A 23,352-nucleotide genomic window follows, 5' to 3' on the forward strand; every position below is an offset into this window, starting at 1 on the left:
AAGAAATGGAAAGAGGAACTCGCTGCATCAGCTTCCTTTTAATGGATGATGGTTGTGTAATGTTCCCTTCTGATGGCCAGTCATGTGATCGTGCCAGCAACCTCCAACCCAGGCGCAGTGTGAACGAGAAACTATATCGATCTGAGAGATCTCGGTTTCCCCCATGTGCTGGGGAATGAGCCTGGAGCATTTGTTTGTCACTCTTTGAGTTGGTGAGACTGTGTCAGAAATGGTGGTATCCTCTTTAATTTATTTTTGATATGCGACTGTCACGTCCTGTAGTGTACGCTCATGGTTCTGAAAGAGTTCATTAGTGGACTGGAGTCATACAGCACAGAAAGAGGCCCTTCGGCCCACTGTGTTCCTGCTGACTCACAAACACTGAATGGATTCAGAGGTTGCTGGGAAAACTCAGCAGGTCTGGCAGCATCTGTGAGGAGAGAGTGCAAGAGTTAACGTCTTGGGAGCCTCCTTCAGAATCTTCTGTCATTCTGGACAAAGAGTTTTCCCAGCAATTTCTGATTTTGTTTCTGATTTCCAGCATCTGCAGGTCTTTTGTTCAGTACCAGACGACACTAACCCCACTTACTTGCACTTGGTGTACAGCTGACTAGGTCCTGGCATTTTAAGGAGCGAGAAGCTTTTAAATCTTGTGAGATCACCCGTCTCCATCACTGTCTCAGTGCCCTCCATATTTCCATCGCCCTCTGGGTTAAAAAAAAAACTATTTCTCAGATCTCCTCTAAATCACTTACTCCTCATTTTAAACTTCTGCTCTCCAATCTTAGACACGGCTGCCATGGGAACACATCCTCACAATCCACCCCGTCTATTTTGTGTAGACATAATTTTGTATATAACTCAATCAAATTCCCCCTCTGCTCCAAGGGAAAAAAATGCCCAGTCTATCCAATCTCTCCACATAACAGACATCTTACCCCAGGCAACATTGTGGTGAATCTCCCCTGTTCCCTCTTCAGTTCACTTCTTCCTGATAGTCTGGTGACCAAAACTGTCCACAGTATTCCATCTGTGGCTTAACCAATGTTTTATAAAGTTGTAACAAGACTTGCCTGCTCCTATATTCTATGTCCTGGCTATTGAAGGCAAGTATTCCATATGCCTTCTTCATCCCTCTATCGACCTGTACTGACACCTTTGGGAAGCTATGGACTTGCACACCAAGGTCCCTTTGTTCCTCAGTACTCCCCGAACCAGAGGACACAGCTTAAAAATATGGGGTAGACCATTTAGGACAGGGATGAGGAGAAACCTCTTCACCCAGAGAGTGGTGGTTGTGCGGAATGCTCTGCCCCAGAGGGCAGTGGAGGCCCAGTCTCTGGATTCATTTAAGAAAGAGTTGGACAGAGCTCTCAAGGATAGTGGAATCAAGGGTTATGGAGATAAGGCAGGAACAGGATACTGATTAGGAATGATCAGCCATGGTCATATTGAATGGTGGTGCAGGCTCGAAGGGCAGAATGGCCGACTCCTGCACCTATTGTCTATTGACCTACCATTCATTGTGCATGTCCTTCTCTTAACACCTCCCAAAATGCATCACTTCATACTTCTCAGGATTACGTTCCATCTGCCATTGCTCTGCCCAATTTACTGGCTAACTGATATCAGACTGTAGCCTGAGACCATGCTCCTCACTATCAACAACACCTCCAATTTCATGCCATCTGCAAACTCACTAATTATAACTTCTACATTCACATCCAAGTTGTCAACGTACATAACAAACAGCAAGGATCCCAGCAACATCCCTGTGGTATACTGCTGGTCACAGGCTTCCAATCAGAAACACATCTCTCCACCATCACCCTCAGCCTCCTGGTCACAGCCAGTTTGGGATCCAATTTGCCAACTTGACCTGGATCCCACGGGCTCTTTCCTTTTGGAACAGCCTTCCATGTGGGACCTTGTCAAAGGCCTGACTGAAGTCCATGTAACCCACATCAACTACAGCAGCCTCAACAATATATTTAGTCACCTTTTCAAATAACTCGATTAAATTATTCAGACAGGACCTTCCTCTAACAAATCCGTGCTGACTATCTGTCCCAGATCAATTCCTGTCTTTCCAAGTATTGAGTAATCCTGTCCCTCAGAATATATTCCAATAATTTCTCCATCACTAACATCAGACCAACTGCTCTGTAATTACCTGGCCTATCCTTGCTGCCCTTCTTGAACACAGGAACCACATTCGCTATCCTCCAATCATCTGGCACTTAGTCCTGTGACCAGTGAGATATTAAATGTTGGCTCAGTGGTTGGCACTGATGCCGCACAGTGCCAGGGACCCAGGTTCGATTCCAGCCTTGGGTTGGGATATCTGGTTGGCATTGATGGGTTGGACCGAAGGGTCTGTTTCCGTGCTGTACATCCCTGTGACTCGATAATGAAATTGGCCTTAGAGACTGAATTTCTCCACCATCCTTATCCCCATCCCTTCAACCACTTGACCGGATTCATTCCCTACGGTTCGGTCTAGCTGTGCCCCGTCTCTAGTTGGATTATCTATGCATTGGCACAAAAAGCTCTCCTGATGTACTTATAAAAATCCATCCCTTTCACATGATCTTAGTTAATGTTAAGAATCACACAACACCAGGTTACAGTCCAACAGGGTATATTTGGAAGCACTAGCTTTTGGAACCACCCGATGATGGAGCAGCCCTCCTAAAGCTAGTGTTTCCAATTAAACCTGTTGGACTGTAACCTGGTGTTGTGTGACTTTTAACTTTGTCCACCCCAGTCCAACAGTTAATGAAATTCCGTATGAGTGTACCCCTATTCCTGTCACACCTCTCTGTGATTAGTCTCTGTATCTGCTCCTCTGTCACCCTTCTGGGAGGCCTGTATATCATCCCAGAAAATCCCCCTTTTGTGTTTCTAAACTCCACTCAGATGGTCTCATTTGAAGACCCTTACATGATTTAATCCATGACGTTGCGGGCTGTTCACCCTCCCCCCTTCAGCAACCACTCGGAGACATCCCTGACCCTGGCACCAGGAAGGCACCATCCCATTCTAGAGTTTTGTTCGCTGCCACAGTATTGCAGTCATAGCTTTTCTTTAACACAAAGCCCCCACTCTCTGACACCCCTCCACTCCTCCCTCCCCTCCCCCGTCATGCCGGAAACTTCTATTACACTGGAATGTGGAGCATCAAGCCCTTCCCCCCCTTCAAACAGTCATACAATCCCTACAGTGTGGAAACAGGCCCTTCGGCCCAACAAGTCCACACTGATCTTAGGCACAGTATCCCATCCAGACCCATTCCCCAATCTTATTGCTCACCATTTACCCCTGACCAATGGACCTAACCCACACATCCCTGAACACTAAGGTCAATTTAGCACGGCCAATTCACCTGGCCTGCACATCTTTGGACTGTGGGAGGGAACCAGAGCACCCGGAGGAAACCCACGCAGACACGGGGAGAATGTGCAAACTGCACACAGACAGTTGCCCTGAGGCTGGAATTCCACCCGGGTCTCTGGCGCTGTGAGGCAGCAGTGCTAACCACTGTGCCACCGTGCCGCCCACAAATGACATTGACCAGTCAGGCTCCTTGCATTCAAATAAATACAATTGAGTCTTCCAGTCCTCCTTTTGCTTTAGCCTGCCTCTGTCTCCTCTGCCTGCTGAACTCTCCGAGTACTCCTTCTATATCTGATTGGACCTTTGCCTGAGTTTATATCTACTCTGTGCCCCATTCCCCTGTCAAATCAGTTTAAAATCTCCCAATAGCAGTAGCAAACCTCCCAGCAAGGATATAGGACCCGCTCGAGTTCAAATACAATCTGTCCAGCTTGCGGGTCCCATTTACTCTAAAAGCTGTCTCAATGATCCAAAAATCTAAAGCCCTCTCTCCAGCACAATCTCTTTAGCCACATGTTCATACGGTGGCTCAGTGGTTAGCACTGCTGCCTCACAGCACCAAGGGTCCCAAGTTCGATTCCAGCCTCGGGCGATTCTCTGCGTGGAGTTTGCACGTTCTCCCCGTGTCTGCGTGGGTTTCCTCCGGGTGCTCCGGTTTCCTCCCACAGTCCAAAGATGTGCAGGTCAGGTGAATTGGTCATGCTAAATTGCCCACAGCGTTCAGGGATGTAGGTTAGGTGCATTAGTCAGGGGGAAATGTAGAGTAATAGGGGAATGGGTTGAAGGATGAAGAGAAACAGGGAAGTGTTCAGTGGCGGGAGTGAACAGACTGAGATAGAATGTAGTAGTCATTGTTTGCATCTTAGAGCCAACGTAATATATATGTGTTGCAGTGTACTAACAGAGAAAGATTAAGGGGTTTAAAATGAAGTCATCTTTGTATATTGAAGGTTAATTCTTTTTAGGGGGGAGGTGTGACGATGCTGTCACTTTAAAAAAGATTATTATGTCTTTGTGTTTTTTGCAGAGAGGTCATAAAGGCAGAGGGGCCGAAGTGTCTGGTTTAACACTGGAAGGGGAGTGGCCAGTTCTCCCAGTCCATGTTCTCTCCTGTTTGCTTTAGCTGTAGCAGTCACAGGATGTGAGAGTCCAGGGGAACTGCAAGCTTCAGTAACAAACTCCTCGGACCTTCTTCTGAAATGTCTCTCCAGATGTTGTTCCGTCCTGCCTGTCAGAACCTGTGCTTGAATTTACCTTTTTTGCCAAGGGGTGTGTTTAAGGGATGTTACTGAATTGGAACAGTTAATTAGTAATAGTTACTGTATCAGGTCAGCTAAGTTTCCCAATGGTTAAGTTACTTTAAATTCCATTTTCTTTTGTTCATGTTTCAACTATTGTGTTTAAATAAATTCTGTTTTGCTTAAAGCCGAGTGGTTTGACCAGCTGCATCACACCTGGAACATCCACTTCACACCTACCTTTAAAATAACACAAGTTAGGGTCTCGGCCACCTCCTTAAAACACATTGAGGAGGTCTAGCCTGGTCCATAACAATAGTACACACTGCTGTTGCTGAGAGTCAGTGGTGGAGGGAGTGGGTGGTTGTGGATGTGGTGCCATTCAAGTTGCTTGCTTGGTCCTGGATGATGTTGAGCTTCTTGAGTGTTGTTGGAGCTGCCCCCATCCAGAGCAAGTGGGGAATAATCCATCACACTCCGGACTTGTGCCTTGTTGATGGGGTGTCAGGAGATGAGTTACTTGCCGCAGTATCCCTAGCCTCTGACCTGCTCTTGTAGCCACTAGGTTTATGTGGTGAATCCAGTTGACTTTCTGGTCAATGGTAACCCCCCCAGGATATTGACAGTGGGGGATTCAGTGATGGTCACATTATTGAATGTCAAGGAGAGGTGGTTAGATTGTTCCTCGTTGGAGATGGTCACTGCCTTGTATTTGTATAATGCTGATGTTACTTCTGACTTGTCAGCCCAAGCTTGGATATTGTCCAGATCCTGTCCTATTTGAATATGGACTGCTTCAGTATTTGAGGAGTCACGCATGGTGCTGAACATTTTGCAAACATCAGCGTAGACCCCGACCTCTGACCTTATAATAAGACCATAAACAGAGGAGCAGAATTAGGCCAGTTGGTCCATCAGGTCTATTCTAAAGGGTCGTCCCTTCACTCTTGAGTCTGTGCCCTAGTCTCTTCTACCAGTGGAAACGTCTTCTGCAAATCCAGGTCTCTCTGTATTATTGAAGTTTAAACCATATTCCTCTCCCTGATCCTGCCAAACTACATCAAGGACAGACCCAGAATTCTGAACTGCTCCTCAGATGACAAGTCCTTCATCGTTGGGATCATTCCTATAAACTGCCTCTGGGCCCCTCTCCAAGTCCAGCATGCTTCCTTAGATACGGGACCCAAAACTGCTCAGGACGTTCCAAATGCAGTCGGACCAGAGCCTTACACAGCCTCAGCAGTACATCTCTGGTCTTGTATTTTCACTCTCTTGAAATGAATGTTAACATTTCATTTGCCTTCTTAACTGCCAGGTGAATCTGCACGTTAACCTTCAGAACAATCCTGGGGCCAGTACTCCGAAGCCTTTCCCCAATTACAGCCATAGGATCACAGAGATGTACAGCAGGGAAACAGACCAACCCGTCCACGCCGACCAGATATCCCAACCCAATCTAGTCCCACCTGCCAGCACCCGGCCCATATCCCTCCAAACCCTTCCTATTCACATACCCATCCAAATGCCTCTGTTAGGTTTACTTTCGTGATGGAAAGGGATAGGTGTACTCCACCGAGCAAGCGTTACAGCTGAGGGAAGGGAAATCACGATGCGATTAGGCAAGATTTAGGAAGCGTAGCATGGGGAAGGAAACTGCAGGGGATGAGCACATTAAAAATGTGGAGCTTATTCAAGGAAAAGCTCCTGTGTGTCCGAGATAAGTATGTACCTGTCAGGCAGGGAGGAAGACATAGAATGCGGGAGCCGTGGTTTACTAAGGAAGTGGAATCCCTGGTCAAGAAGAAGGCAGCTGATGTTCGGACAAAATGTGAAACCTCAGTTAGGGCGCTTGAGGGTTACAAGGAAGTCAGGAAAGACCTAAAACGAGAGTTCAGAAGAGCCATGAGGGGACATGAGAAGTTGTTGGTGGATAGGATCAGGGTTAACCCTAAGGCTTTCCATAGGTATGTCAGGAATAAAAGAATGACGAGAGTTAAATTAGGGCCAATCAAGGATGATAGTGGGAAGTTGTGTGTGGAGTCAGAGGAGATAGGGGAAGCACTAAATAAATATTTTTCGACAGTGTTCACTATAGAAAATGAAAATGTTGGTGAGGAAGATACAGAGATACTTGCATGTAGACGAGAAGAGATTGAGGTTCACAAGGAAGAGGTATTAGAAATACTGCAGAGTGTGAAAATAGATAAGTCCCATGGGCCGGATGGGATTTATCCTAGGATCCTCCGGGAAGCCAGGGAGGAGATTGCCGAGCCTTTGGCATTGATCTTTAAATTGTCATTGTCTACAGGAATAATGCCTGAGGACTGGAGGATAGCAAATGTGGTTCCCCTGTTCAAGAAGGGGAGTAGAGACAACCCTGGTAATTATAGACCAGTGAGCCTTACTTCAGTTGTTGGTAAAGTGTTGGAAAAGGTTATAAGAGATAGGATTTATAACCATCTAGAAAAGAATAATCTGACCAGGGACAGTCAGCACGGTTTTGTGAAGGGTAGGTCGTACCTGACGAATCTTATTGAGTTTTTTGACAAAGTGACCAAACAGGTAGATGAGAGTAAACCGGTTGATGTGGTGTATATGGATTTCAGCAATGCATTCGATAAGGTTCCCCACAGTAGGCTATTGTACAAAATGCGGAGGAATGGGATTGTGGGTGATGTAGCAGTTTGGATCAGTAATGGGCTTGCTGAAAGAAGGCAGAGGGTGGTGGTTGATGGAACATGTTCATCCTGGAGTCCAGTTACCAGTGGTGTATCGCAAGGGTCGGTGTTGGGTCCACTGCTGTTCGTCATTTTTATAAACGACCTGGATGAGGGTGTAGAGGGTGGGTTAGTAAATTTGTGGACGACACTAAGGTCGGTGGAGTTGTGGATAGTGACGAAGAATGTTGTAGATTACAGAGAGACATAGATAAGCTGCAGAGCTGGGCTGAGAGGTGGCAAATGGAGTTTAATGCGGACAAGTGTGAGGTGATACACTTTGGTCGGAGTAATCGGAATGCAAAGTTAAGGACTAATGGTAAGATTCTTGGTAGTGTAGATGAGCAGAGAGATCTCGGTGTCCAGGTACACAGATCCCTGAAAGTTGCCACCCAGGTTGACAGGGTTGTTAAGAAGGCATACAGTGTTTTAGCTTTTATTAATAGAGGGATCGCGTTCTGGAACCAGGAGGTTATGCTACAGCTGTACAAAACTCTGGTGCAGCCGCACTTGGAGTATTGTGTACAGTTCTGGTCACAGCATTATAAGAAGGATGTGGAAGTTTTGGAAAGGGTGCAGAGGAGATTTACTAGGATGTTGGCTGGTATGGAGGGAAGGTCTTACGAGGAAAGGCTGAGGGACTTGAGGCTGTTCTTGTTAGAGAGAAGAAGGTTGAGAGGTGACTTAATAGGGACATACAAGATAATCAGAGGGTTAGATAGGGTGGACAGGGAGAGCCTTTTTCCAAGTATGGGGACGGCAAACACGAGGGGACACAACTTTAAAGTGAGGGGAGATAGGTATAAGACAGATGTCAGAGGTAGTTTCTTCACTCAGAGAGTAGTAAGGGTATGGAATGCTTTGCCTGCAACGGTAGTAGATTCACCAAGTTTAAGTGCATTTAAGTCGTCATCGACAGGCAAATGGACGTACATGGAATAGTGTAGGTGGGATGGGCTTCAGATTAGTATGACAGGGCGGCGCAACATCGAGGGCCGAAGGGCCTGTACTGCGCTGTAATGTTCTAGGTTAAATGCTGCAATTGTACCAGCCTCCACATCCTCTGGCAGCTCATTCCATACAGTACCATCCTCTGCGTGAAAAAGTTGCCCCTTAGGTCTCTTTTATATCTTTCCCCTCTCACCCTAAGCCTATGCCCTCTAGTTCTGGACTCCCCCACTACAGGGAAAAGACTTTGTCAATTTACCCTATCCATGCCCCTCATAATTTTATAAACCTCTATAAGTTCACCCCTCAGCCTCTAACGCTGCAGGGAAAACAGCCCCAGCCTGTTCAGCCTCTCCCTGTAGCTCAAACCCTCCAACCTGGCAACATCCTTGTAAATCTTTTCAAGTTTCACAACATCTTTCCGATAGGAAGGAGACCAGAATTGCACACAATATTCCAAAAGTGGCCTAACCAATGTCCTGTACAGCCGCAACATGACCTCCCAACTCCCGTACTCAATACTCTGACCAATAAAGGAAAGCATACCAAACGCCTTCTTCACTATCCGATCTACCTGCGACTCCACTTTCAAGGATTCTTAGGGATATAGCGGCCACTGGAGCGGGCAGCTGGAACTGACAACCGGAAGCGGCAGAGACAAACCACTATAAATGCCGGAGGAAACATCACAGAAGCGCTTCACAGGAGGCTCCCAAGCACTGAGGATGTCACCTAGACAGGGGACGAAACGTCTGCAACACAAATTCCCAGCTCGGCAAACAGAACCACAGAGGTCCTTAGGGAAATTGTTCTTCGGAGGGCAAGTTGTTGGAAGGAATCCTGAGGGACAGGACATACATGTATTTGGAAAGGCGAGGACTGATTAGGGATAGTCAACATGGTATTGTGCGTGGGAAATCCTGTCTCACAAACTTGATTGAGTTTTTTGAAGAAGTAACAAAGAGGATTGATGAGGGCAGAGCGGTAGATGTGATCTATATGGATTTCAGTAAGGCGTTCGACAAGGTTCCCCATGGGTGACTGATTAGCAAGGTTAGATCTCATGGAATACAGGGAGAACTAGCCATTTGGATACAGAACTGGCTCAAAGGTAGGAGACAGAGGGTGGTGGTGGAGGGTTGTTTTTCAGACTGGAGGCCTGTGACCAGTGGAGTGCCACAAGGATCAGTGCTACAAGGACAGCGAAGAAGGTTACCTCAGATTACAACAGGATCTGGACCAGATGGGCCAATGGGCTGAGAAGTGGCAGATGGAGTTTAATTCAGATAAATGTGAGGCGCTGCATTTTGGGAAAACAAATCTTAGCAGGACTTATACACTTAGTGGTAAGGTCCTAGGGAGTGTTGCTGAACAAAGAGACCTTGGAGTGCAGGTTCATAACTCCTTGAAAGTGGAGTCACAGGTAGATAGGATAGTGAAGAAGGCGTTTGGTATGCTTTCCTTTATTGGTCAGAGTATTGAGTACTGGAGTTGGGAGGTCATGTTGCGGCTGTAGAGGATATTGGTTAGGCCACTGTTGGAATATTGTGTGCAATTCTGGTCTCCTTCCTATTGGAAAGATGTTGTGAAACTTGAAAGGGTTCAGGAAAGATTTACAAGGATGTTGCCAGGGTTGGAGGATCTGAGCTACAGGGAGAGGCTGAACAGGCTGGGTCTGTTTTCCCTGGAGTGTCGGAGGCTGAGGGGTGACCTTATAGAGGTTTACAAAATTATGAGGGGCATGGATAGGATAAATAGGCTAGGTCTTTTCCCTGGGTTCGGGGAGTCCAGAACTAGAGGGCATAGGTTTAGGGTGAGAGGGGAAAGCTATAAAAGAGACCTAAGGGGCAACTTTGTCACACAGAGGGTGGTACGTGTATGGAATGAACTGCCAGAGGATGTGGTGGAGGCTGGTACAATTGCAACATTTAAGAGGCATTTGGATGGGTATATGAATAGGAAGGGTTTGGAGGGATATGGGCCGGGTGCTGGCAGGTGGGACTAGATTGGGTTGGGATATCTGGTCGGCATGGACGGGTTGGACCGAAGGGTCTGTTTCCGTGCTGTACATCTCTATGACTTTAAGATTTCTTTTGACAAAATAACTCTTCCTTCATTAGTAAGAGCTCACAGAGAAACCTCGAAGGCTGTAAAAGCAGGACAACTAGCTGAGCTGGTGTATGCTTATGAGGGAGCAGCATTAGGCCATTCGGTCCATCATATCTGTTCTGCCATTCAAAGAGATCATGTTTGATTAGTTAACCCTCAACTTCACTTTCCCACCTTGAGCTGAAGAAATGTGATTGGACTTAAAGCGTTACCTGTTTTCTCTCCACAGGTGCTGCCTGACCTGCTGAGCTTCTCCAGCAACTTTGTTACCAGTTAGCTCTTACCGGAAGATAATCAACTCCTTATTCCTGACATGAGGTAAGTAGACTCGATAATCATACTGAGAGATATGGGAGCCACTCAAGCCCTCTTGCTGGAGAGAGAGATATTCTCTCTTGGTTTCCTGGTAGATGGAGTTGATTTATTCCTCAGGAATGATTTGGCAGGTGTGAAGATTCCAGCTTCTCTGGTGATAACAGAAAGACCAGGTGAGGTCACACACTTACGGAAAATGGTTCCAGGATATGTCCCTACAGGTGTCGTGACCCGAGAGATGGCTCAACAGGGTTCATCACTGAAGAATGAAGTGGCAGCAGAGGCTGATTATTTGAAACAGCGTTTGGTCTTTCGGTAATCTGAAGGATGTTTCCAGCACGTCTTCTCTGACCCAGGCTCAGCAAGCCAAACCAAAGTCAAGGAAGGTAGCCTCATCCAAACCAAGCTGCGCTTGAAGCTGCAGGAGGTCCATCATGCTCCAGTATGAAAACTGGGATTCTCACAATCAAATGGAGATCTCCTCATCGAGCTGCAAGTGAAGACCCAATGGTGGCGCAGAAGGTGATACCGACATATACGAACCTTCCAGCTCAGCGAGCAAACCCACACCCAGAACCTCAACCTGAGCTACAAATCTTCGCAAAACTCGCTATCATTGAGAAATGTTCAAGGGTGGCCCACAAAACTGCTACGCCACGTCGTGTTGGAATCTGGAAGATCCAGAAGTGTGTAAGTTAATCTTTTCCCTGGCACAGTTTTGTAAAACCTGCCGTATTGTGGGAGCAATCAAACGGACACTTCCCAATTGCCACAGCAGATTCCGAGGAACCATTTCGCAGGGTCTCAGCGGATTGTGTCAGACCTGTACAGAAAACAAAACTGAGGACATCAGAAGAGCATCACAAACAGGAGTACGGTTTACTTGATGTTCAGAGGCCACATCCTTTTGAGCAATTACTGGTAAGGGAACGGTAGCGAGGTCAAAACAGTTCCCACACTGGCTGAGGTTAACTTTAGTGGCCGGCACGGTGCATCACAGCACCAGGGACCCGGGTTCGATTCCAGCCTCAGGGTGAGTGTCTGTGTTGAGTTTGCACGTTCTCCCCGTGTCTGCGTGGGTTTCCTCCGGGTGCTCTGGTTTCCTCCCACAGTCCAAAGATGTGCTGGCCAGGTGAATTGCATGCCCGAAACGGCGATTCTCCTGCTCCCTGGATGCTGCCTGACCTGCTGCGCTTTTCCAGCAACACATTTTTCAGCTCCGATCTCCAGCATCTGCAGTCCTCACTTTCTGCGAGTGGCCAGGTGAATTGGCCGTGCTAAATTGCCCACAGTGTCAGGGGTAAACATAGGGTAGGGGAATGGGTCTGAGTGAGTTACTCTCTGGAGGGTCAATTTGGGCTGAAGGGCCTGTTTCCCTATTGTAAGAAATCTAATCTAATCTTCACTTGATTGGGGTAATTGATGGAGACCAGTGGATCATGGTTCCTGCCTAAGATGTTTCAGCAACACAGGACAGGAACAGGCCATTCGGCCCATGTTGTGCTGCACATGGCGCCAAATTAAGCAAATCCCTTCTGCCTGCCCTCGGTCCCTCTCCCTCCATAATCATATAATGAGAGAGCTTTGAAGAGGTTGGGTATAACACAGTTAGTCTTCAGCGTAGTACTGCAGGTATAAAGAGCTTTAAAAGGTATCATTACTACTTTCTTTTTTAACTCCTCACTTTTGGTTGGAAACTGATTTGCAGTTGAGATCTGAAATTTGAATGGTACCTTTTAGTGAAAAAGCAGAGGGTCTAAGGCTGCTGGGAACTGTCCTGGAACAATAACGCAGGTGAATAACTGCTCAAACAACACCTTCAATGACTGGGGACACAGATGTTGTTGTTGTACTCATGGGACTGGCAGCTCATAGAGTCACAGAGATGTACAACACGGAAACAGACCCTTTGGTCCAACCCATCCATGCCGACCAGATATCCCAATCCAATCTAGTCCCACCTCCCAGCACCCGGCCCATATCCCTCCAAACCCTTCCTATTCATATACCCATCCAAATGCCTCTTAAATGTTGCAATTGTACCAGCCTCCACCACTTCCTCTGGCAGCTCATTCCATACACGTACCACCGTCTGCGTGAACAGGTTGCCCCTCTCACCCTAAACCTATGCCCTCTAGTTCTGGACTCCCCCACCCCAGGGAAAAGACTTTATCTATTTATCCTATCCATGCCCCTCATGATTTTGTAAACCTCTATAAGGTCACCCCTCAGCCTCCGACGCTCCAGGGAAAACAGCCCCAGCCTGTTCAGTCTCTCCCTGTAGTTCAGATCCTCCAACCCTGGCAACATCCTTGTAAATCCTTTCTGAACCCTTTCAAGTTTCACAACATCTTTCCGATAGGAAGGAGACCAGAATTGCACGCAATATTCCAACAGTGGCCTAACCAATGTCCTGTACAGCTGCAACATGACCTCCCAACTCCTGTACACAATACTCTGACCAATAAAGGAAAGCATACTAAACGCCTTCTTCACTATCCTATCTACCTGCGACTCCACTTTCAAGGAGCTATGACCCTGCACTCCAAGGTCTCTTTGTTCAGCAACACTCCCTAGGACCTTACCATTAAGTGTATAAGTCCTGCTAAGATTTGCTTTCCCAAAATGCAGCACCTCGCATTTATCTGAATTAAACTCCATCTGCCACTTCTCAGCCCATTGGCCCATCTGGTCCAGATCCTGTTGTAATCTGAGGTAACCCTCTTCGCTGTCCACTACACCTCCAATTTTGGTGTCATCTGCAAACTTACTAACTGAACCTCTTATGCTCGCATCCAAATCATTTATGTAAATGACAAAAAGTAGAGGGCCCAGCACCGATCCTTGTGGCACTCCACTGGTCACAGGCCTCCAGTCTGAGCCGACTGGATATTGAACTGGTCAATCAGGAGCTGGTCAGCCAATCACAGAGAATGATGAAAATCCATCCAGCTGAAAAGTAGTTACATTAACTTTCCAGAGGCCAATGAACAAAGATGCAACGTAATTCAATATGCGCCATTTATCAGTCTTTTAATATCATTTATTTGGGAGTTTAGATTTTGAACTAGTGGAATGTGGGTTTTGGTCTGTGGGTAGATAGGGTTTCACGATTTCGGGATCTGTGTATTTTTCAAACAGTAACAGTCTGAAAGTTATAGTTCCAGGAGTGTAATAGGAATTTATTTGCATCGGGAGAGATTTTATGAGTGAATTAAGTGCACTAGGCTTTCAATTTGTTTTTACACAATTCAAAATGAAAGAACTGTACCTCTTGTGGCACGGTGGCACAGTGGTTAGCACTGCTGCCTCACAGCGTCAGAGACCCGGGTTCAATTCCCGCCTCAGGCGACTGACTGTGTGGAGTTTGCACGTTCTCCCCGTGTCTGCGTGGGTTTCCTCCGGGTGCTCCGGTTTCCTCCCACAGTCCAAAGATGTGCAGGGTCAGGTGAATTGGCCATGCTAAATTGCCCGTAGTGTTAGGTAAGGGGTAAATGTAGGGGAATGGGTGGGTTGCGCTTCGGCGGGGCGGTGTGGACTTGTTGGGCCGAAGGGCCTGTTTCCACACTGTAAGTAATCTAATCTAATCTAATCTAATCTAAACTGCAAATGCTGGAAATCAGAAACAGAAATTGTTGGGAAAACTCAACAGGTCAGGCAGCATCCGTGGGCAGAAAGCAGGGTTAACGTTTTGGGTTCGGTGAGCTTTCTTCAAAACTGATTGTAACTTAGAAAAGGTCGGTTATATATGCTGAAGGTGGGGTGTTGGGGGTGGGGGGGTGGAAATAAATGATAGATAGAGATAGGGCCCAGAAAGAGAGAGTAACAACTGGCCAAAGGAACAGGTAAAGGTCAGCCTGATGGAAGTCGATACCTGCTCATGGGGACCATTAGGAGCTGACAATGGGATAACTGTGGCAGCAGCCCCAGGGTGTGGGGTAAAGACACACTAGAAAGCGTTCAGGCCTGAAAATGATTGAAGTCCCGAAGGCTGCGGGATTCCCAAGTGGAAAAGAGATCCCGGGTGGATTTGAAACACCGAGAATAAAACTCATTGAATAGGTTTTGCTTTGATAATAAACCAATAACGGTGTTTATAAATAAATCTGGCTGGCAGAAAGTGCTGCTTAAACACCGAGACAGACAAGGTATTTGAGTAACTGAAGAAAGTGGGTTCATGTTGTCACTCATCGAGTCGTGAGACAAGACAGTGTGTTCCTCCAGCCTCAGTCATTGTTTAGTGAAGGAGCAGAAAGGGTCAAGAGGTTGTGCAGTTCATAGTGCATTGACATCTTAATGGTGGCAGCACGGTGGCTCAGTGATTAGCACTGCTGCCTCACTGCACCAGGGACCTGGGTTCGATTCCAGCCTCGGGCGACTGTCTGTGTGGAGTTTGCACATTCTCCCCGTGTCTGCGTGGGTTTCCTCCCACAATCGAAAGAAGTGCAGGTCAGGGAGATTGGCCAATGTTATAGTGTTGAGGGATGTGCGGGTTAGGTGCATTAGTCAGGAGTAAATGTAGAGTAACATTGGAATAGGGTATGGGTGGGTTAGTCTGCAGAGGGTTGTTGTGGACTTGTTGGGCCGAATAGCCTGTTTCCACACTGCAGGGAGTCTCCGAGGAAAAAAAGGGAATCAAAGTCTCAAGTAAGATCGATTCAGAAAACTGGAGATCCCTCTGGTACCGAAGGAAGATGCAAACGTGGGCAGTTAATTGGCTGAGGAATGGGAAGCAGAGGGTATTGGGATTTGTTTTACACTGGAGCATGAGTGTGTACCCTACATCCCCAAGGGGTCAACACAAGCAGTTATTTTAATGCGCATAAAAATAGGATCTGGACTCGGGTACCTGGAGATTTCTAATTTGTGAAAAAAGAAGTGAGGCAGGCAGTAACAGGAACTGACCTGGGTAAACGGCACAGGAAATGTGAATTGAAGCATTAAAGTTTTGACAATACGAATTTGTACGCATGAGGCAGAATAACCAACCTGGACTTCTAAAGAGGTCACTCTTGACCAAGCTGATTATCTTCTTGAAAGTTGTAGCAAGTGTAGGCAAGGGGGACACGTATTTAGACTTTCAGAAGGATTTTTGAGCGGACTCGTGATGAAGGTTGGAAGATGTGTGCAGATTCCACTTTAGGAAAGATGTGGAAGCTTTGGAGAGGGTGCAGAGGAGATTTACCAGGATGTTGCCTGGAATGGAGAATAGGTCGTACGAGGATAGGTTGAGAGTACTAGGCCTTTTCTCATTGGAACGGCGAAGGATGAGGGGTGACTTGATAGAGGTTTATAAGATGATCAAAGGAATAGATAGAGTGGACAGTCAGAAACTTTTTCCCCGGGTACAACAGAGTGTTACAAGGGGACATAAATTTAAGGTGAAGGGTGGAAGGTATAGGGGAGATGTCAGGGGTGGGTTCTTTACCCAGAGAGTGGTGGGGGCATGGAATGCGCTGCCTGTGGGAGTGGTAGAGTCAGAATCTTTGGTGACCTTTAAGCGGCAATTGGATAGGTACATGGATGGGTGCTTAAGCTAGGACAAATGTTCGTCACAACATCGTGGGCCGAAGGGCCTGTTCTGGGCTGTATTGTTCTATGTTCTATGTGGACTCAGGTAATTGGGGGATGGGGAATACCGAGGAACATAATGGCAAGAAAGCTGGTTAAAAGGTCATGGTGTTCCAATGGGGATTGGTGCTGGCGCCTCCAGTTCACTCAAACAATACGGCTCTGACAGTCGGGAGAACAAGATCTACATTTACAGACTTCACCAAAACTTGGTTGGCAGTAAATCTGGGACCCACGCGGGAAGATGTGAATAAACCCAAGACCAAATGGCCAGTCCACCGTCACCAGGAGGCCATTACAAAGGAAGAATCAGAGAGGATTTGTTTCAGACAGGAACTGTTTGAAAGTAAAAGGAAAAGCATTTGCCACAATGAGGATAAAGAAACCGTTCAGAGCACTGCGTGGGCCCAGCGCACGATAGCTGGGGAGCAGGCCAAAGGGGAACACCCAAGGCCGGGGCAAGGCCGGAGCAGCCCGGGGAATGGGCCAGGGGCTCAGTGGCCTGGGATACAAGATCCTATGACACAGTGTGTGATTACAGCTCTCGTACAGGTGCCCCACACGTAAACATCCTAAAGACCCTGCCACTTCCTCCTTCAATGAGGAATCCATGTGGAGCCCTCAATGTGAACAGCATTCAGCTGAGCTCCAGACACAGGCCCCACCCCTCAGCAACAGGCCCCACCCCTCAGCAACAGGCCCCATCCCTCAGCAACAGGCCCCACCCCTCAGCAACAGGCCCCACCCCTCAGCAACAGGCCCCATCCCTCAGCAACAGGCCCCATCCCTCACCAACAGGCCCCATCCCCCAGCAACAGGCCCCTTCCCTCACCAACAGGCCCCACCCCTCAGCAACAGGCCCCTTCCCTCAGCAACAGGCCACACCCCTCAGCAACAGGCCCCACCCCCCAGCAACAGGCCCCTTCCCTCAGCAACAGGCCCCACCCCTCAGCAACAGGCCCCACCCCTCAGCAACAGGCCCACCCCTCAGCAACAGGCCCCACCCCTCAGCAACAGGCCCCACCCCTCAGCAACAGGCCCCACCCCTCAGCAACAGGCCCCATCCCCCAGCAACAGACTCCATCCCTCAGCAACAGGTCCCACCCCTCACCAACAGGCCCCATCCCCCAGCAACAGGCCCCTTCCCTCAGCAACAGGCCCCACCCCTCAGCAACAAATCCAAAGGTCATTCAAAACATGAATGAAAGCAACAGCAGCCTCAGTTATTGTTGTAAACAATTTAATAACTATATATAATATTATATATATATCGAATAAAACACCCAAAGTAACACTGAACATACCCGGGCTACACTCTCACATCAGAATGTCCCACTTGTGTTGAGATCAGGCTGTGATCAGCCAATGAAAGCAGGGGACAGAGAAACAGGAAAAAAAAAGTATTTGAAAATCAAAACTCACCGATATATTTAAAAATAAAATATATAATCTAGGAAATCCACTCTCTCCAACCAAACTCATTTACATTGGGAGAGGGCAGTTACGGGAGTGGGAAATCGTTCCGGGCTGAATGGGCTTGGGAGAATGGACAGTTCCTGACCCCTGGCATTCCCCAGTGTCTGGGCTGCTGGATGAGCGCACAGTGGGGGTGTGTGGGGGCTCCCCTCCCCCCCTCAAGGCCCTGAAATCTGGGGGGAAGACGGGTTCTCTGTGTTTGGGTGAGGGTCCCTAGGGTTTGGGTGGGGGTCCCCAGGGTTTGGGTGGGGGTGTCTGGGGCTCTCTGTGTATGGGTGAGGGTCCCCGGGGTTTGGGTGGGGGGAGATGGGGCTCTCTGTGTTTGAGTGAGGGTCCCTGGAGTTTGGATGAGGGTCCCTGGGGTTTGGGTAAGGGTCCCTGGGGTTTGGGTGAGGGTCCCTGGGGTTTGGGTGAGAGTCCCCAGGGTTTGGGTGGGGGTCCCCGGGGTTTGAGTGAGGGTCCCTGGGGTTTGAGTGAGAGTCCCTGGGGTTTGGGTAAGGGTTCCCGGGGTTTGGGTGGGGGTCCCCGGGGTTTGGGTGAGGGTCCCCGGGGTTTGGGTGGGGCTCCCCGGGGTTTGAGTGAGGGTCCCTGGGGTTTGAGTGAGAGTCCCTGGGGTTTGGTAAGGGTCCCCGGGGTTTGGGTGAGGGTCCCCGGGGTTTGGGTGGCGGTCCCCGGGGTTTGGGTGGGGGTCCCTGGGGTTTGGGTGAGAGTCCCCGGGGTTTGGGTGGGGGTCCCCGGGGTTTGGGTGGGGGTCTCCGGGGTTTGGGTGAGGGTCCCCGGGGTTTGGGTGAGGGTCCCCGGGGTTTGGGTGAGGGTCCCCGGGGTTTGGGTGGGGGTCCCTGGGGTTTGGGTGAGGGTCCCCGGGGGTTTGGGTGAGGGTCCCCGGGGTTTGGGTGGGGGTCCCCGGGGTTTGGGTGAGGGTCCCCGGGGTTTGGGTGGGGGTCCCCGGGGTTTGGGTGGGGGACCTGTGCAGTTCTGGATTCAGGGGGGTTCATTTCGGGGATGTCCGGCCCTGGGAGAGGGGAGTGGGAGTAATGTTTCCTCCAGCTCAGTTGCTGATGTCTCTGTGAGGTGGTGGTGAACAGTGAGAGTGACAGGGCTCGGTGGATTTGCTTGTACAGGAACTGTGTCCGGTCGCGTATAATCGGTTCCCATTCACCGTCTCCATCAACAGGGGATCTGTAGGGGAATGTGCAGGGGGAGAAAGGGTGTTAGTGTCGGGTTTGGACATGAGTCCCATCATGCTTTGTATCATCCATCCCCAGCAGCAGCCCCAATCCCCCAGCCCACTGCCCCCATCTTACACCCCACCGCTGGGTACTGTACCCAAACCCAGACTCCCCCACCCACACTGACAGATTGTCCAGCCCCCCCCCCCCTCCCCCATGCTGGAGGTCCCACGGTGCTGACCTGTTTGCCCTTTATCCAAATGGAATGGTGTAGTGTGTGTTCAGCCTCGCTCCGACTGCTCTGTGCTGCTGCTCTTGGTGACTCTGTGCTGAAGGCAGAGAAAACAGAACTTCGTTCACTCCCGGCTCGGTCGGAGGGGGCAGCGAAACCGAGCGACACACGCAGCGGATACAAAACCCAGGAAATATTTATCGCTCCTTTCCTGCCACGTGAGTGGCATGGCATGGCACACCAGCTGCCTTTACAAAAGTGATGGCATCTTCTTGAACAGTGCCCCGTGGCTCTCGGTGGGCAGTTCAGTCAGCCACAGCAGAGCGGGTCTGGAGTCACAAGGAGGCCAGGCCACATAATGATGGCAGATTTCCTTCTCTCTGTGTGCCTGTTCACACGTATGTGTATGTGTGTGAGACAGAGACAGAGCGTTTGTGTGCATGCAAGAGAGACAGTGCGTGTATTTGCAATGTCTGTGTGTGTGAGACAGTGTCCGTGTCTGAGAGTGCATGCATGTGCAAATGACATTGAGCAAATGTCAGTGCTTCTGTGTTTGAGTGTGTCAGCATGCATGTCTGTGTGTGTGTGAGCGCTAATCTGAGTGTACGTGCGCACTGATCTGAGTGTGTGCGCTGATCTGAGTGTGCGCACGCTGATCTGTGTGTGCACGCGCTGATCTGAGTATGCGCATGCTGATCTGTGTGCACGCGCTGATCTGAGTGTGTGCGCGCGCTAATCTGAGTGTGTGTGTGCGCGCTGATCTGATTGTGTGTGCGCGTGCTGATCTGTGTGTGTGTGCGCTGATCTGAGTGTGTGTGTGTGCGCTGATCTGAGTGTGTGTGTGTGTGCTGATCTGAGTGTGTGTGTGTGTGCTGATCTGAGTGTGTGTGCGTGCTGATCTGAGAGTGTGTGCACACTGATCTGTGTGTGCACGCTGATCTGAGTATGTGTGTGTGCGCTGATCTGAGTGTGTGCGTGCTGATCTGAGTGGGTGCACGCGCTAATCTGTGTGTGTGCACGTGCTGATTGGAGTGTGTGTATGCGCTGATCTGAGTATGTGTGCGCGCTGATCTGTATGTGTGTGTGCACTGATCTGTGTGTGTGTGCGTGCTGATCTGTGTGTGTGCGTGCTGATCTGAGTCTGTGTGCGCGCTGATCTGAGTGTGTGTGCGCTGATCTGAGTGTGGGTGTTTGCGCGCTGATCTGAGTGTGTGTGCGTGCTGATCTGAGTGTGTGTGCACGCTGATCTGAGTGTGTGTGTGCGCGCTGATCTGAGTGTGTGCGTGCTGATCTGAGTGTGTATGCGCAATAATCTGAGTATGTGTGCGCTGATCTGATTGTGTGTGCGCTGATCTGAGTGTGGGTGTTTGTGCGCTGATCTGAGTGTGTGTGTGTGTGCTGATCTGAGTGTGTGTGCACGCTGATCTGAGTGTGTGCGCGCGCTGATCTGAGTGTGTGTGCATGCGCTAATCTGTATGTGTATGCTGATCTGAGTGTGTGTGTGCTCTGATCTGAGTATGTGTGCACGCAGATCAATGAGTGTGTGCGCGCTGATCTGTATGTGTGCGCACTGATCTGAGTGTGTGCGCGCTGATCTGTGTGTGCGCGCGCGCACTGATCTGTGTGTGTACGTGCTGATCTGTGTGTGTGTGTGCGTGCTGATCTGAGTGTGTGTGCGTGCTGATCTGAGTGTGTGTGCACGCTGATCTGAGTGTGTGTGCGCGCGCAGATCTGAGTGTGTGTGCATGCGCTAATCTGTGTGTGTGTGCGTGCTGATCTGAGTGTGTGTGTGCTCTGATCTGAGTATGTGTGCACGCAGATCAATGAGTGTGTGCGCGCTGATCTGTATGTGTGCGCACTGATCTGAGTGTGTGCGCGCTGATCTGTGTGTGTGCGCGCGCACTGATCTGTGTGTGTGTGCGTGCTGATCTGAGTGTGTGTGCGCGTGCTGATCTGAGTGTGTGTGCGCGCTTATCTCTGGGTGTGCGCATGCTCATCTGTGTGTGTGCGTGCTGACCTGAGTGTGCGCACGCTGATCTGAGTGTGTGTGCGTGCACTGATCTGAGTGTGTGCGTGCTGATCTGCGTGTGCGCATGCTGATCTGAGTGTGTGCGCACGCTGATCTGAGCGTGTGTGTGTGCAGATCTGAGTGTGTGTGGGTGCTGATCTGAGTGTGCGCGCATGCTGATATGAGTGTGTGTGCACGCTAATCTGAGTGTGTGAGCTGACCTGAGTGTGTGCGCACGCTGAACTGAGTGTGTCGGCGCTGATCTGAGTGTGTGCGCGCGCTTGTTTCTGGGTGTGCGCACGCTGATATGTGTGTGTGCGCGCTGACCTGAGTGTGCGTGCGCTGATCTGAGTGTGTGCTTGCACGCTGATGTGTGTGTGCGTGCAGATCTGAGAGTGTGTGCACGCTGATCTGTGAGTGTGTGTGCTGATCTGAGTGTGTGTGCTTGCACGCTGATGTGTGTGTGCGTGCAGATCTGAGTGTGTGTGCACGCTGATCTGTGTGTGCGCACTGATCTGAGCGTGTGTGTGTGTGCTGATCTGAGTGTGTGCGCAAGCTGATCTGAGTGTGTGTGGGTGCTGATCTGAGTGTGTGCGCATTCTGATATGAGTGTGTGCGCACTGATATGAGTGTGTGTGCATGCTGATCTGTGTGCGCGCTGATCTGAGTGTGTGTGCGCGCTGATCTGAGTGTGTGTGCGTGCTGATCTGAGTGTGTGTGCGCGCGCTGATCTGAGTGTGTGCGTGCTGATCTGAGTGTGTGTGTGCTCTGATCTGAGTATGTGTGCACGCAGATCAATGAGTGTGTGCGCGCTGATCTGTATGTGTGCGCACTGATCTGAGTGTGTGCGCGCTGATCTGTGTGTGTGTGCGCGCTTATCTCTGGGTGTGCGCATGCTCATCTGTGTGTGTGCGTGCTGACCTGAGTGTGTGCACGCTGATCTGAGTGTGTGTGCGTGCACTGATCTGAGTGTGTGTCGTGCAGATCTGAGTGTGTGCACGCTGATCTGTGTGTGCGCACTGATCTGAGTGTGTATGCGTGCGCTGATCTGAGTGTGTGTCGTGCAGATCTGAGTGTGTGCACGCTGATCTGTGTGTGCGCACTGATCTGAGTGTGTATGCGTGCACTGATCTGAGTGTGTGTCGTGCAGATCTGAGTGTGTGCACGCTGATCTGTGTGTGCGCACTGATCTGAGTGTGTATGCGTGCACTGATCTGAGTGTGTGTCGTGCAGATCTGAGTGTGTGCACGCTGATCTGTGTGTGCGCGCTGATCTGAGCGTGTGTGTGCGCTGATCTGAGTGTGTGCGCGCGCTGATCTGAGCGTGTGTGTGTGGGTGCTGATCTGAGTGTGTGCGCATGCTGATATGAGTGTGTGTGCACGCTTGTCTCTGGGTGTGCGTAAGCTGATCTGTGTGTGTGCGCTGATCTGAGTGTGTGTGCTTGCACGCTGATATGTGTGTGCGTGCAGATCTGAGTGTGTGTGCACGCTGATCTGTGTGTGTGTGCGCTGATCTGAGTGTGTGGGCTTGCACGCTGATGTGTGTGCGCGTGCAGATCTGAATGGGTGTGCACGCTGATCTGTGTGTGCGCCCGCTGATCTGAGTGTGTGTGCGCTGATCTGAGTGTGCGTGCACGCTGATCTGTGTGTGCGCGCTGATCTGTGTTTGTGTGTGTGCGTGCTGACCTGAGTGTGCGCGCGCTGATCTTTGGGTGCACACACTGATCTGAGTCTGTGTGTGCACGCTGATCTTGTGTGTGCGCTGATCTGAGTGTGTGCGCGCTGATCTGAATGTGTGTGCACGATGATCTGTGTGTACGCACTGATCTGAGCGTGTGTGTGCGCTGATCTGAGTGTGTGTGCGCGCTGATCTGAGTGTGTGTGCGTGCGCTGATCTGAGTGTGCACGCGCGCGCGCTGTGTGTGCGTGCAGATCTGAGTGTGTGTGCACACTGATCTGTGTGCGCGCGCTGATCTGAGCATGTGTGCACTGATCTGAGTGTGTGCGCTGACATGAGTGTGTGCGCACGCTGAACTGAGTGTGTTGGCGCGCTGATCTGTGTGTGTGCGCATGCTGATCTGAGTGTGTGTGCGCATGCTGATCTGAGTGTGTGTGCGCGCTGATCTGAGTGTGTGTGCACGCTGATCTGTGTGTGCGCGCTGAGCTGAGTGTGT

General features: G+C 49.8%; 1 long non-coding RNA gene across 1 annotated transcript in view; it reads right to left on the bottom strand.

Moving 5' to 3' along the window:
* Positions 1-17,517: 17,517 nt before the first annotated feature.
* The window catches only part of LOC148141456 (uncharacterized), a 41,826-nt gene continuing 35,991 nt past the window's right edge, over positions 17,518-23,352 (bottom strand). Inside the window, exons 3-4 of the long non-coding RNA XR_015752580.1 lie at positions 19,181-19,268; positions 17,518-18,949 (exon numbers count right to left, since the gene is read on the bottom strand). This is a non-coding gene — a long non-coding RNA (uncharacterized LOC148141456). The remainder of the gene's footprint in view (positions 18,950-19,180; positions 19,269-23,352) is intronic.

This window comes from Chiloscyllium plagiosum, unplaced genomic scaffold (genome assembly GCF_037043375.1).
Source record: "Chiloscyllium plagiosum isolate Xiang-an unplaced genomic scaffold, Cpla_swu_hap1 HiC_scaffold_33, whole genome shotgun sequence".
Taxonomy (NCBI): domain Eukaryota; kingdom Metazoa; phylum Chordata; class Chondrichthyes; order Orectolobiformes; family Hemiscylliidae; genus Chiloscyllium; species Chiloscyllium plagiosum.